Genomic DNA, 16,398 nt, shown 5'->3' with positions numbered 1-16,398 from the left:
ATGATATAAATTTCGAAGTACTAAAGCATCCGGTACTTTGGATGGGGTTTTTTAGGCCCAACAGATCTATCTTTAGGATTCGTGTCAATTAGGGTGTCTGTTCCCTAATTCTTAGATTACCAGACTTAATAAAAAGGGGCATATTCGATTTCGATAATTCAACCATAGAATGTAGTTTCACGTACTTGTGTCTATTTTGTAAATCATTTATAAAACCTGCATGTATTCTCATCCCAAAAATATTAGATTTTAAAAGTGGGACTATAACTCACTTTCACAGATATTTCCTTCCTCGAAAATAAGAGTTGGCCACGGATCGATTCATGAACCTATACAAATATGTACATATATATCAAAGTATGATCAAAATATAATTACAACCATATTTATTATGTTTTAAAGATTTGAGTGTATTAAGTCAGCTGTCCTCGTTAATAATCTACAACTAGTTGTCCACTGTTAGATGTACAGAAATAAATTAATATATATTATCTTGAATCAATCCACGACCCAGTGTATACACGTCCCAGGCTAGATCACAACTCAAAGTATATATATTTTTGGAATCAACCTCAACCCTGTATAGCTAACTCCAACATTACTGCATATAGAGTGTGTATGGTTGTTCCAAATAATATATATACATGGGTCGATATGATATGTCAAAACATTTGCATACGTGTCTATGGTATCCCAAGATTACATAATATATTAGAATACATGTATAATACAATATAAGTTAGCTAGGATATGATTTGTATAGATTTGTTAAACATTTCCCGTAGCTAAAAAGATCAAAAATATCTAATCTTGTTTTACCCATAACTTTTTCATTTTAAATCCGTTTTGAGTGAATTAAATTGCTATGGTTTCATATTGAACTCTAATTTAAGAATCCAAACAGAAATATTATAGGTTTATAGTTGGAAATTTAAGTTACATGTCAATTACTAAAGAGGTAGTCATTTCCGTTGAAAGAACGACAACTTGATGACCATTTTGAAAAACATACTTTCACTATGAGTTTAACCAATATTTTTGGATATAGTTTCATGTTCATATAAAAAATCATTTTCCCAGAAGAACAACTTTTAAATCAAAGTTTATCATAGTTTTTAATTATCCAAACCAAAACAGCCCCCGATTTCACTACGACGGCGTATATCCGATTTTTATGGTGTTCATCGTGTTTACAGGTTTTAAATCATTAAGTTAGCATATCATATAGATATAGAACATGTGTTTAGTTGATTTTAAAAGTCAAGTTAGAAGGATTAACTTTTGTTTGCGAACAAGTTTAGAATTAACTAAACTATATTCTAGTGATTACAAGTTTAAACCTTCGAATAAGATAGCTTTATATGTATGAATCGATTGATGTTATGAACATCATTACTACCTCAAGTTTTCTGGATAAAACTACTGGAAATGAGAAAAATGGATCTAGCTTCAAAGGATCCTTGGATGGCTTGAAAGTTCTTGAAGCAGAATCATGACACGAAAACAGTTCAAGTAAGATTTTCACTCGAAATAAGATTGTTATAGTTGTAGAAATTGAATCAAAGTTTGAATATGAATATTACCTTGAATTATAAAGATAACATACTGTAAATAACAAAGGTTCCTTGATCTTAGATGATTATTTGGAATGGATTAGAAAGCTTGGAAGTAGACTTGCAAACTTGGAAGTATTCTTGATTTTTATGAAACTATACTTATGGAATTTATGAAGAACACTTAGAACTTGAAGATGGAACTTGAGAGAGATCAATTAGATGAAGAAAATTGAAGAATGAAAGTGTTTGTAGGTGTTTTTGGTCATTGGTATATGGATTCGATATAAAGGATATGTAATTTTGTTTTCATGTAAATAAGTCATGAATGATTACTAATATTTTTGTAATTTTATGAGATATTTCATGCTAGTTGTCAAATGATGGTTCCCACATGTGTTAGGTAACTCACATGGGCTGCTAAGAGCTGATCATTGGAGTGTATATACCAATAGTACATACATCTAAAAGCTGTGTATTGTACGAGTACGAATACGGGTGCATACGAGTAGAATTGTTGATGAAACTGAACGAGGATGTAATTGTAAGCATTTTTGTTAAGTAGAAGTACTTTGATATGTGTCTTGAAGTCTTTCAAAAGTGTAAGAATACATATCAAAACACAACATGTATATACATTCTAATGGAGTCGTTAAGTCTTCGTTAGTCGTTACATGTAAGTGTTGTTTTGAAACCTTTAAGTTAACGATCTCAATTAATGTTGTTAACCCAATGTTTATTATATCAAATGAGATGTTAAATTATTATGTTATCATGATATCATGATATTATGATATATGAATATCTCTTAATATGATATATACATTAAAATATCGTTACAACGATAATCGTTACATATAAGTCTCGTTTCGTAATTCTTGAGTTAGTAGTCTTGTTTTTACATATGTAGTTCATTGTTAACACACTTAATGATATATTTAAATATCATTTTATCATGTTAAGTATAGTGTATCAATATCTTAATATGATACATATGTATTTAGTAGACGTTATCATAACGATAATTGTTATATATATCATTTCGAGTTTCTTAACTTAGTAATCTCATTTCTTATGTATATCACACATTATTAATATACTTAGTGAGATACTTACTCATCATAATCTCATGTCAACCATATATATATGTCTATATATACCACAACATGTAGTTTTTACAAATTTGTAACGTTCGTGAATCGCCGGTCAACTTGGGTGATCAATTGTCTATATGAAACTTATTTCATTTAATCAAGTCTTAATAAGTTTGATTGTTTAACACGTTAGAAACATTTAGTCATGTAAATATCATTCTCAATTAATATATATAAACATGGAAAAGTTTGGGTCACTACACATATCAAAATCAAATGATAATTTATCATCATCATTTAAAACCGCATCATCATTTATCGTATGTATCATTATGATCACAATCCTGTTCATCTTTATTCTGTCATCATCCATCATTAATACATCATCATCATATCATATCTATTTTTATCATAACAATAAATCATTAATTATTATAATCGTTTCATTATCAATACTTAATCCTAAACTTCATAATAATCATCAATATTGTATTTATCAACCCTATGATCATAATTATATGCTCCACCAAAAAAATAAAAATAAAGCGTCCCCCTCTAATTATCCCATTTTGGTCGGCCATCCCACTCACTATGTTCCACATGTAGTTCAATAAGTGACGTAAGATTTTACTTTCAAGTTGACAAACCTTTAAACAATTATGTGGAATTGCTTTCTTCCCCTTTTTATTTGTATCGGGAAGCAACAATAGGTAAACAAGTGACTTTCGAGCTGTAATAATAAGAGGAATTAATAGCAAGAAATCGTCCAAGATAGTAGCAGCGAAGGCTGCAAATTGAAGCAGCAATACAATGGTTTGAGCAGTAAACCGAAGCATAAACAGGTAACGATGGTGGGTTGTGTATGGTGACCGAAGGTGGTGATTGTTAGGTCTGTGGTGGTGATAGGGTGGTAACGGTTGTACAAGGTGGTGGGTTTCCTTAAGAACCAAACAGAAACAAAGCAAGAAACGTGGAAATCGTTGGTGATCATTGTGATCATCTTAGACTTATGCCTATACGTGGTAATCGAGCATTAATAAAAACAGTGGTAGTGGTTTCCGGTGATAAGGATTAAACAGAAAACACAAGGGTAGTGATGGTGAGTTCAAGAAAAATTAGAAGAGAGGGAGAAGATGTGTTATGGGTTTGGTATTAACGTGAAGTAGAAATAGGAATAACAACAAAAGTTTCCAAAGTTTGTGGTGGTTTGTTTCAAAAGGTAACAAAAAGAAGAAAAAAAATAGCGAGCAGTAATAGTGCAGCGTTCGATGATTATTTAAGTGATTGTTTAATGAAAGTAATCGAAAGTGTTGGCGTTGTTTGAGCTGTAAAACATAAGTTGTTGCAGGTTCGAGTAAAACATAAATATAGCAGTAGAACACTGATTGTCGTGGTGTGTGTGTGGGTTTGACGGTGGTCTCCGATGGCAGTTGTAATGTCGATGGTGATGGACGTTCGTGGTGTGGTTTCAGATGATGATGGTGAGGGTAGTTAATGAAGATCATGGTGGTTTATTGTGACAACGATGATGGTGCTCACGGTTGTGGATGGACAAGGGTGATGAAAATTATTATGTTTCATGTATGAGTTATATGTGTATATATATTACTCTGCAACTTATAATTGAATAAAGAAACAAGAACACATAGTAACACATGATAATAATTCATATCACGGATACATATAACTATATACAATATTATATTATAATTGAATTCAAAAACAAAACAGTGAATAATAATTTAACATAGAATAATAAAATGCAGGAAAGCAATTCTAGCAGCCATCATTTGTACCGACAGTTTTTCGCGGACTGGATTTCGTGTTCCGTGGTAAATCAGTGACGGATAAAAAGTACTCAGATAAATCCCATATTTTTAAATTAACTATATTTATTTATTTTGGTCATTATGGTATAAAATTCAATCATTAATTTAATAAATAAAAATTACATCAACTGTCTCTCTCGATTCTGGGTGAAATATGAAAAATGTTGAAATTTACTAATTAGCTTCTAAATATATTTTTAATAAGCCTGAAATTTATATGGCTCATTTTCGGATCACCGTTTATTTTAAAATCACATAAGTTCGTTTATAATTTGTTTATTATCAATCGAATGATAATTGAGTGTTACTATCATTTTCCAAATAAAATCGAATATATATATATATATATATATATATATATATATATATATATATATATATATATATATATATATAATACACTTTATTCATATGTATATAGATATTTTTTAAATAATAATCATTATAATATCCTATTTTTATTTTACTTTACATAAATAAATTTTAGTAACAACAACATAAAATATTTAAAATTATGTTTCCAATTATTATATATATATATATATATATACACACACACACACACACCTATCAAGTTACAATTAATTGTTCGTGAATCGTCAGAACTAGCCGAAGGTCAAATGATTTCATAAAATAGTTCAAAAATTTTGAAATTCAATTTAATAGACTTTGCTTATCATGTCGAAACCATATAAAGATTAAGTTTAAATTTGGTCAAAAATTTCCGGGTTGTCACAGGTTTGATTTAACAACTCTTGCATTTTCATTGGTGCTAAACGATAAGGAGTTTTAGCAATGGGAATAGCACCCGGAACCAACTCAATGCGAAATTCAACTTCTCTTTCCGCCGGAACACCCGGTAATTCATCCAGAAAAACGTCTTTAAATTCATTAACCACCAGAATTTCACGAACGGATGGTGGCTCTTCACGAGTATCAACCACATGGGCAAAAAAAGCCATGCCACCACTACTAAGAAAACGGCGTGTCCGTGCATAATGGCACAAGTCTCCTTCGTTTCTCGCCATAAACGATTAATTCTCCCCCACTTGGGGTCTTCACACGAATAGACTTTTCATGGCATGCAATATCGGCTCTATAACGATCAAGCCAATCCATACCTACAACAATATCAAATTCACCCAAAGTCATCGGAATGAGATCAATTTTAAACATTTCAGCACCAAATAAAACATTACAATCCTTACAAACATCAACCCCTAGCACCGTCTTACCATCTGCTATTTCAACTTCTACCGGATGACTTAACTTAGCTAGCGGTTTATTAAGTTTAGGCACAAATCTCGGAGACACAAACTACAAATTAGAACCACTATCATAAAGTATCCTCGCCGGATTAGAGTTAACCATGAAAGTACCTGAGACAACTTCATTGGATTGTTTGGATTCATCGTTAGTCATCAAATAGTTGCGTCCCCTAGCCGTGCCCGCCGCTTTCTCTAACTTCTTCACTTGATCACCATACAATTCGGGACACTCCGTCCTTCGATGCCCCTCCTTTTGACAATTGTAAAAAGTAAGTTTGTTTAGTGCCTTGGTACAATCACGGGCCATGTGCCCCCTTTGATTACAATTAAAACACGTGGGTCCATAACTCAAAGAACCACATTTCTTCTCGCTATTAACACTTTCGGAACCCTTCTTGCTCTTCTTGTTTGAAAAGTTCGAATGACTCGAACCTTTGAATTTTCTCTTAGGGAAAGAGAAAGCGCTTTTCTTTGGAACTTCTGGTTCGAAATCCCGGGACAATTCAAATAACTCTTCAAATGACTTAGCCATTCCCCGACTAATCTTACGTTTTAACTCATCGTTTAAAGTGCGATAGAAATCCAACATCAGCATTCGGTCATCACCAATGTACTCCGGAAAAAAACGAGTCTTTGACAAGAAAGTAGACTTGAGAGTAACCAAGTCCATCGAACCTTGTCGCAAATCGCGCAACTCATCCCGGATTGTGTTTAAGTCGGCTTGAGTTCGATATTCAACAAAGAACTCCTTTTTAAACTCTTCTCACGACAAGCACATGCATTGTTCTTCACCATACAATTGAATTTTATCATCCCACCACAACTTCGCCTCCTCACGCAACATGCTAGAACCATACCTTGTCTTCTTCTCGGGAGGACACTCCGCGGTACCAAAAGCCCCCTCGATGTCGGAGATCCAACATGTACTCTTCAACGGATCCCTTACCCTATTAAACATAGGAGGTTGAGCATCCTTGAAATTTTTGTAATGGAAGTCTCGCCTTCCATATCCACCATTACCATCACCCCCTTCACCCCGAGGATAAATTTTTCTAGCTTCTAATGCCTCTTCGATCGCGGCATTCATTCGCTCATTGATCAACTCGGTTACTTTCCCATCAACCGATTCTTGGAAAACCTTTCGGACATCGTCGAGAAATTCTTCTTTTTACTTTCTAAAGATGGCCTCAACTTTGGCCGTGAATTCGGAGTCCTCGCTCGGGCCTCCATTTTCGGTATCATGTCCATTTCTCATCTTCATTCTACAAAACGGAATAGGTTAAACTACGAATGAAAAGACGTGACATAAATATACATATACACCTCATCGCCCCATCTTGGTCAACAATCATCGTACATCGCTTGTTTGACCCGATTTGAACCCGTAACAATGGTAGCTAGTCATTGTTACGTGAGCATGTCGCATTAACTTGCTAGTACAACGTCCATCTGGCTCGATGAGTGCAAACACAACATAAAACAATTAGCGCAAGGTTAGTTCACCTAAACCTAAGCACTAACCAATCCCGGTCTGACTCGTCTCCTACAAGTCTCGTATAATACCGCATACACAATAAAGTCTAAGTCTAGGCACCTATCTCAAGTCACCTAAATCCCTTAGACCATGCTCTGATACCACTTGTAATGACCCAACCCTCGTTATACCAAAAACACGCCTTAAAAAAATATTTCTAAATCAGTGTATCTGGAGGGCGTCCAGTAATGAAGACCAGGACGATGTCCAAGCATCTTGGACGGCGTCCAAATCTACTTCAAAATTCTGTTACCGGGGTCCAACTTACATGAGCGGAAAACCCACTTCCCGACACTTTTAAATGAAACGCTTTTCACAACATGTTAATATAAGTAAAACTAAGGGATTTCCACCATAAGATCGAGTTTTACAACATCGGGCCCACATCGGCCGTTTTACGAATTCCGTTCAAAAATACAAGTTTCGACCATAAGAGTTTAATTTCCAAATGACACCTAGAGCATGGTGTTTGGGGTTAAACTACCCATAACTTGGTCGAACTTCCAAAAGCTAAACCCCTGAGAGCCACTACTAATCCAAACGAATACCTTTGCCTTTATCCAAGCCCGAACCTAAAAAGGTAAACAACGAGAGGGTAAGCAATGCTTAGTGAGTGCAACAATTATACAAACACACAAATAACCCATCTATTTGCAAATGCACCCACCAATTACCTCATACGAATTTATAACTCAAATAGCATGCCATTAATACTCATAATGCTACCAACTCGTACACTATCACAACACCTCATTAGCATATACTCAACACAATATATATATATATATATATATATATATATATATATATATATATATATATATATATATATATATAGCATGCTATCAATAATTAACAAACACAATATGGTTAACCATAACGCTGTGGTGCTACCGGCTCATGGTTCACACCATACGTAATGCTATGACGCTACCGGCTCTTTGGTTCACGCCACTACTCATTTGAGTCATACTCCTTTATTGAAATGTCCCGTTCATATGAATTATAAACGTTTCATATTAATTGGTTTCGTTGCGAGGTTTTGACCTCTATATGAGACGTTTTTCAAAGACTGCATTCGTTTTTAAAACAAACTATAACCTTTATTTTATCGACAAAGGTTTAAAGGACATAGCGTAGATTATCAAATAATGATAATCTAAAATATAGCATTTACACACGACCATTACATAATGGTTTACATTAATATGTTACAACAAAAGGTAATTCCGAATGCAGTTTTTAAACAATATAATACAAGCATGCTGACTCCAAATCTTGTCTTCAATTAGCATGCAACAGCGGAAGCTCTTAATAATCACCTGAGAATAAACATGCTTAAAACGTCAACAAAAATGTTTGTGAGTTATAGGTTTAACCTATATATATCAAATTGTAATTAATAGGCCACAAGATTTCATTTAATAAATAATCATACACTCGCAAGTGTATAAAAATCATTCGTATGATGAACACCTGGTAATCGACATTAACAAAATACATCTAGAATATCCCCATATATACAGGTACATTCATCTGTATATAAAAATTGAAGTACTAAAACATCCATAACCTGGATGGGGCTTGTTAGGCTCAATAGATCTATCTTTAGGATTCGAGTCAATTTGTGGGTCTGTTCCTAAATTCTTAGGCTACCAAGCTTTAAAGGGTGATATCCGGTATAATGATTCAATCATAGAATATAGTTTCAAGTACTTGTGCCTATTTTATAAAAAATTAATAAAACTGCATGTATTCTCATCCCGAAAATATTCATTAGTAAAAATGGGACTATAACTCACTTTCACAGATTTTTACTTCGTCGGAAATAAGACTTGGCCACGGGTCGATTCACGAACCTATAACAAATATATACATACATATCAAAGTATAATCAAAATATATTCACAACATTTTTATTATGTTTTAACGATTTAAATTTGTTAACAGTCCAACGTTAGTAGTCCACAATTAGTTGTCCACAGTTAGTAGTACAGAAATAAATCAATATATATTATCTTGAATCAATCCACTACCCAGTGTATACAAGTCTCAGACTCGATCACAACTCAAGGTATATATGTTATTTTGGAATCAACCTCAACCCTGTATAGCTAACTCGAGCAATACCACATATAGAGTGTCTATGGTTATTCCAAATAATATATATATATATATATATATATATATATATATATATATATATATATATATATATATATATATATATATATATGACGTCGATATGATATGTCAAAACATTGTATACGTGTCTATGGTCTATCAAGATTACATAATATATTTTAGAATACATGTATAATACAATATAAGTTAGTTAAGTTATGGTTAGTATAGATTTGTTATAAAATTTTCGTAGCTAAAACTAGTAATTTTAACCAATTTTGTTTTACCCATAATTTCTTCGTTATAAATCCGTTTTGAGTGAATCAAGTTGCTATGGTTTCATAATGAACTGAAATTTATGACACTAAACAAAAAAAAGTATTAGTTTATAATCGGAAATACAAGTTACAAGTCATTTTTGAAAGGGGTAGTCATTTCCGTCGAAAGGACGACATCTTGATGACCATTTTGAAAAACATACTTTGAGTTTAACCATGATTTTTGGATATAGTATCATGTTTATACGAAGTATCATTTTTCCAGAAAACAAACTTCAAATTCAAAGATTAAGATAGTTTTTATTTTTCCAATCCAAAACAACCCCCGGTTTTACTACAACGCCGTATGTCCAGTTTTACGGTGTTCTTCGTGTTTCCAGGTTGTAAATCATTAAGTTAGCATATCATATAGATATAGAACATGTGTTTAGTTAATTTTAAAAGTTAAGTTAGAAGGATTAACTTTGTTTGCGAACAAGTTTAGAATTAACTAAACTATGTTCTAGTGATTACAAGTTATAATCTTCGAATAAGATAGTTTTATATATATGAATCGAATGATATTATGAACACCATTACTACCTCAAGTATAGTAGTTAAACCTACTGGAAATGATGAGAAAATAACTTGAGCTTCAAAGGATCTTTGATGGCTTCAGAGTTCTTGAAGTAGAATCATGACACGAAAACAAGTTCAAGTAAGATTATTACTTGAATTAAGATAGTTATAGGTATACAAATTGAATCAAAGCTTGAATATGAATATTACCTTGAATTAGAAAGATAACCTACTATAAATAACAAAGGTTTCTTGATCTTAGATGATTGATTGGAATGGATTAGAAAGCTTGGAAGTAGACTTGCAAACTTAAAAGTGTTCTTGAAGTTTTCTTGAGTAGTTGTTTTGTAAGTTGATTTATGTTTGGATTTTTGAGCTAGATTGATGTAGATATTGATGAAGATGATGAAGAACACTTAGAATGTCAAGAGAGAATAAGAGAGAGATGTGTTTGATGCGTGGAAGTTGAAAAATGAAAGTGTATGTGTGTGTGTGTATGATTTCATGAATGGCTAGTCCATATAAGCAAGTTGTAATTTGATTTTTAGTGTAATAATTCATGCTAGTTGTCAAATGATGGTTCCACATGTTTGTTGACTAAATGAGGGCTGCTAAGAGCTTATCATTGAAGTGTATATACCAATAGTATATACATCTAGGAGCTGAGTATTGTACGAGTACGAATACGGTTGCATACGAGTAGAATTGTTGATGAAAATGAATGAGAATGTAATTGTAAGCATTTTTGTTAAGTAGAAGTACTTTGATATGTGTCATGAAGTCTTTCAAAAGTGTAATAATACATCTTAATACACTACATGTATATGCATTTTAACTGAGTCGTTAAGTCATCGTTAGTCGTTACATGTACATGTTGTTTCGGAACCTTTAAGTTAACGATTTCGTTAAATATAATTAATTCCATTGTTATTATATCTAATGAGATGTTAAATTGTTACATTATCATGATAACATGATGTACTAATATATCTTAATATGATATATAAATATTAAGAGGTTATTACAACGATAATCGTTACGTATAGATATCGTTTTGAATTTCTTAAGTTAGTAGTCTTGCTTTATGTGTAAAGTTCATTGTTAATATACATAATGAGATACTTAATTATCATTTCATCATGTTAGATATATATATATATATATATATATATATATATATATATATATATATATATATATATATATATATATATATATATATATATATGTTCATATAAATAATATCATGTCATATACAAGTTATAACGTTCGTGAATCATCGGACAAACTGGGTGGTCAAACGTTAACACAAAATCCATTTCAGTTAATCAAGTCTTAACAAGTTTTATTGCTTAACATGTTGGAAACATTTATTCATGTAAATATTAATCTCATATAATATATAATCATGGAAAAGTTTGGGTCACTACATTTATAGTGCTACCGGCTTGTGGTTCACACTTTGGCGCTACCGGCTCGTGGTTCACGCCTCATTTTATAGTGCTACTGGCTCGTGGTTCAGAATTCATTTTATAGTGCTACCGGCTCGTGGTTCACACTTGATGCTACCGGCTCGTGGTTCACATCATGATACTCGTCACATACATGTTATGGTACTACCGGCTCGTTGGTTCATATCATAACATTCACAAAAAAATACGTCACATACATATACGCATAATTATTCCACTCACCTTAACGCCTTTGGTGAGATAATCAAGATCACAACCTTCAACGCGACGTACCTATTACATTATGCATATAATCAATCATACAATCAAGTTGGTCAACCAACCCACTCACCATTCTAGTGTCATTTTGACCCATTTCAAGGTTAGCACACCCATTTGGGTCATCAACCTACCCAAATAACACCCATTTACTAAATCTCTAGATGTGCTAGTAATTAACTAACCAATTAAGACTCTTAAACACATTTATCATTTCAAAACCATGCGTTAGTCATCTTTGAGTCCTCATGACCCAATCTTACCCAAAAACCCCTAAATCACAAGTGTAACGACCCTGGTTTTTCCAACGTTTAATTAATAATATTTATTATTAATACTTGTGTTTTAACGAATGTATTTTATTACATTTACTTGTCACCATGATTGACTTTTAATTTCCCGACACGTCTTTGTGACACACGAACTTTTCACGAATAATATTCCGGATATTATTTGCATTCATGATTAAGTTTTATTAATCATTTTTAATTAACTAAGGTTACTAGTTAATTACTTGGGCTTTGTTGGATTAATTTGTTAATTACTTGAACTTGGGTTTTTTATTAATGTTAATGGACTTAGAAGCCCACCCTACTTATCTTAATGGACTAATTAGCCCACCTCATTATGCAAGTATTACTTTAAGGCTTAACTAGATTGATTAGTGCATATGGAATCTAGTTACTACATACTTACACCTTGTTCCAACACCATGCAACCTTATTACCATTTTTTGAGCCAAATACATGAAGTAACTAGTGGACTTTTTCCTTCCCCTTCCCCTTGTGAAAACCGTCGGCCTATGGATGGCATAGAGGAGTTCAAAGTTTGCTTTTTGAATACTTATTCATTTGTATCTCATTCCATTTCACACACTTCATTTTATCACTTTACTTTCTCTCATTTTTCTCTCCTTTTTCTCTCTAATATTGTAAGTAACAAGGCATCATTTTTCTCTTTTTTCCTTGTTTACAACCGTAGCCTAGACACATGAACATCATCATCATTCACTTGTTTAAGTTACTTGTTCTTTGTTGTGATTTACTTACTTGTTGTTGTAGTAATTACTTCTAGTTATTAAGAACCAAACTCTCTAGTTTGTTCTTCATTTCATCTTGTTCATACAAGAACATTCAAGGACCTAAGCTTTCTAGTTATGGTTCTACACTTAATGCTTTAAAAGATTGAAAGTTCATGAGTTAAAATCATACTTGAGTTCTTGTTGTAAACTTAAAGTTTACTTTCTTAAAGATCAAAGCCTTGGCTTGAATCTTTAAAGTATGAACAACCATGGACTTGTCACTTGTTTATTTAGCTTATTTCTTCATTTTGAACATGTTTGAATTCGTGGATGTTGGTTAAATGGTCAAGTATTACAAGTTAATCTTGATCTCATACTTTCTTGAACTAAAGTTAACTTTATAATTTCAAGAACATGGAAGTATAACTTTCTAGTTATAACTTCACATACTTATGAAAGATCTAAGTTTCTATATCTTATGGTCTACTTATTTTGTCATAATCTAGAGCTCATAATCTTGCATACACTTTACAAGAGGAAAATCTAAGTTTCAAAACTTATGGTTTCATGAAAGTAAAGATTTGTGTCTTATAACTTAGGATTTAACTTAATAACTTTAGATCTAGACTTTTGGGTCTTGGATCTTCAATATCTAACTAAGAACTATGTTCTACAACTTAAGATCTTGATTAGTTAGTTTACTTTCAAGTTTGTAGTTCAATATTACTTTTATAACTCATGTATGTGATAAATCTAAGATCTTGATGTAACTTTGGTTCATCAAACTACTTACAACACTTAATTGAGTTGTGCTACATATCTTTGACTTGCAATAGTGTTATTATGGTCAAAACTTGCTAAAGATTATGTAAACCCTTCAACGAGTTGTACACTTGAAGCTACAAGCATCAAGGATGAGAACCGTGATGAACATCAAGCACCAAGAACCCACCGGAGCACTTTATCTTCTGTTTTCTGTAACTCATCAGACCTACTGGGCTGCTGTAAAGTTTATTTTCAGTTTTCTAACTTTGTGTAGATGACTTTTCATTTAAGACTCGTCTTAATCCGAGTTACGGTTTAGGATTTATGGCCCTCCGAGTGTCACTATGTCCTTTTAACGTTGTGCTGAAAATTCTGACCTACTCGCACTTAGACCGTCGCCACGGTCAAACGAAGACGAGTTTGCTTCTGGAATTTTTATAGAAACTAAAGGACTTATATACAGAGCCATGGCTACTGGTCTCACCTTATTTCAGTTTGTATAGAGGCCGTGGTAACTGATCGAAGTCAGCCTTTGTTTTAAACTCTTTTATTAGAATGAAACATACTTTATACTTTTGTTTGATGATGAATGATGATAACCCTTAAGACCTAATTTACATACATTTAAACCTATTGGGACGATTTACTGACCTAGTAACTTTTGACTTAGGTTGAGGACTTTCCGGACCTACATACTTGCTTACTTTCCGAACCAACTTTACTACTACTTTTCCACTGTGAGTTATAGCATCCCTTTTTACTTTAACTATTTCAGGAACTGAGAATACATGCGCATTTTATGTTTTACATACTAGGCACAAGTACTTAAACTTTATATATGTGTGGGTTATACAACGGCATAAACTTTCCCTTTAGCTCGGTAACGTTTAGTCATCGGTCTTTGAACCGGTGAACGCGAATCTTAGATATGGATCCATAGGGTTTGACATCCCCACTCGGGCTAGTAGCGCTAGCATTTAACGGGTGTTTAATACTTCGTAAACATACGCACTTGCCAAGTGTACTTTCAGGGGGTTATAAACGTTAAGTTAGTTACCAAGTGCCCACGGTTAAACATATACTTTTCATACTATTTTGAAACGTTGTTGAAGCACTGAAATCTCGTGGCCTACCTTACATACTGTTATACTTAAACTATAGCTCACCAACCTTTGTGTTGACGTTTTTAAGCATGTATTTCTCAGGTGCCTAAGGTTGCTTGCTTCTGCTGTTGTACTAGTCTTGCTGATTAGCCACCCGCTGCCTTGTTAGAGTTGTTACCGCATGAAACATTTTATCTTGCATTCAAACTTTATTACTGTTGAACAATGATTTGTAACGACCTAAGGGTCACGTACTATTATTACTTACTTTCGTTCATAGAAGCATACTTTTGGTTGTAAAACAATTGACGTTGGTTATGACGTCACCTTTTATCATGAATGCAAACTTGTTTTGAAAACGCATATAGTGTTTGACCTTGTAATGATCCTGTTGTTGATGATTCGTACACGATGGTTTTGTACGGGGCATCACATTTGGTATCAAAGCATTGGTTATAGGGAATTAGGTTGCATTAGTGAGTCTAAGACCGACCCGAGTAGGATTCACTAATAGGACTAATCTACAACTTGCTAGTTTACGTGTTTCCGCTGAACTTACTGCATGCTGCTGTTTACTTTTACTGCTATATGTCGTATGCTACTTGTTTTCACTACTTCATGCTATTATTTGCTTTCAATTGCATGCTACTTCTGTACGATTCGTTATTATTGCCATGTTATTTACTGCTATGCATGATTTAGACTGTCGTAGTTACTTTGCCTAGTACGTGCTTGCTTTATGACTTACTGACATGGAAAAAGTTATTTTTCTTTGTTCAGATGTCGGATATTCCACCTGTCATCATTTTGGACAGCGACACAGACTCATCAGCCACCTCACCGGCCATTGTTGCCGATTCTCAGATGCCGTCATCGACACCTTCCAGTGACTCCGGCGCTTCATCTCTGGAGCTAGTAGTCATGCACCTGCCCTAGTGGTTACCTCTGATGGAGCTGAGGACCTCTAGGAGATTCCAGCTCCACTTGCCCCCGGACCCTCGAAGCCACAGCACCATCCCGGTGGTGATGTGATTCCCGTGGATCTTGGGGAAGGTCCAGTCCGTAATGAGCATAACCATTGGTGCCGACGCGCTCCTGATGGACGTCTCGTGCCGATCGGACCCGCCAGATACTGACAGATGATGGCCGCCCGAGGAGAGCCACCCGTGCAGCCACCCCTAGCCAATTTAGACAACCCATCATCCGCCGATTCTTCATCCGACGACTCATCCTCTGACGACTCTAGTGACGAGGATTCAGATGAGGACCCTGATGATGCACCTGTACAGCCACCCTCCACCCCGCCGAAGAAGCGGTACCGTTTCGATGGTACCGTCATTCCAGAGATTAATGGAGGTCGAGCATTCACTGACGCATATGGTCGGCGTCGTAGGGTTACCGCCCGTAAGCGGCTTGTACCATACCCTGCTGATCCTTTTGTGCGTAAGCCTTACCGCTTTGTAGCCTCTACTTCTGGAGCCGTACCGTCTGCACCACAGGCACCACCAGCACCGCCTGCCCCACCATCTCCCTCTGTCGAG

The sequence above is a fragment of the Rutidosis leptorrhynchoides genome, chromosome 10, assembly GCF_046630445.1.
Source record: "Rutidosis leptorrhynchoides isolate AG116_Rl617_1_P2 chromosome 10, CSIRO_AGI_Rlap_v1, whole genome shotgun sequence".
NCBI lineage: Eukaryota > Viridiplantae > Streptophyta > Magnoliopsida > Asterales > Asteraceae > Rutidosis > Rutidosis leptorrhynchoides.
The sequence above is the reverse complement of the archived record's forward strand: the minus strand, read 5'-3'. Positions refer to the sequence as shown.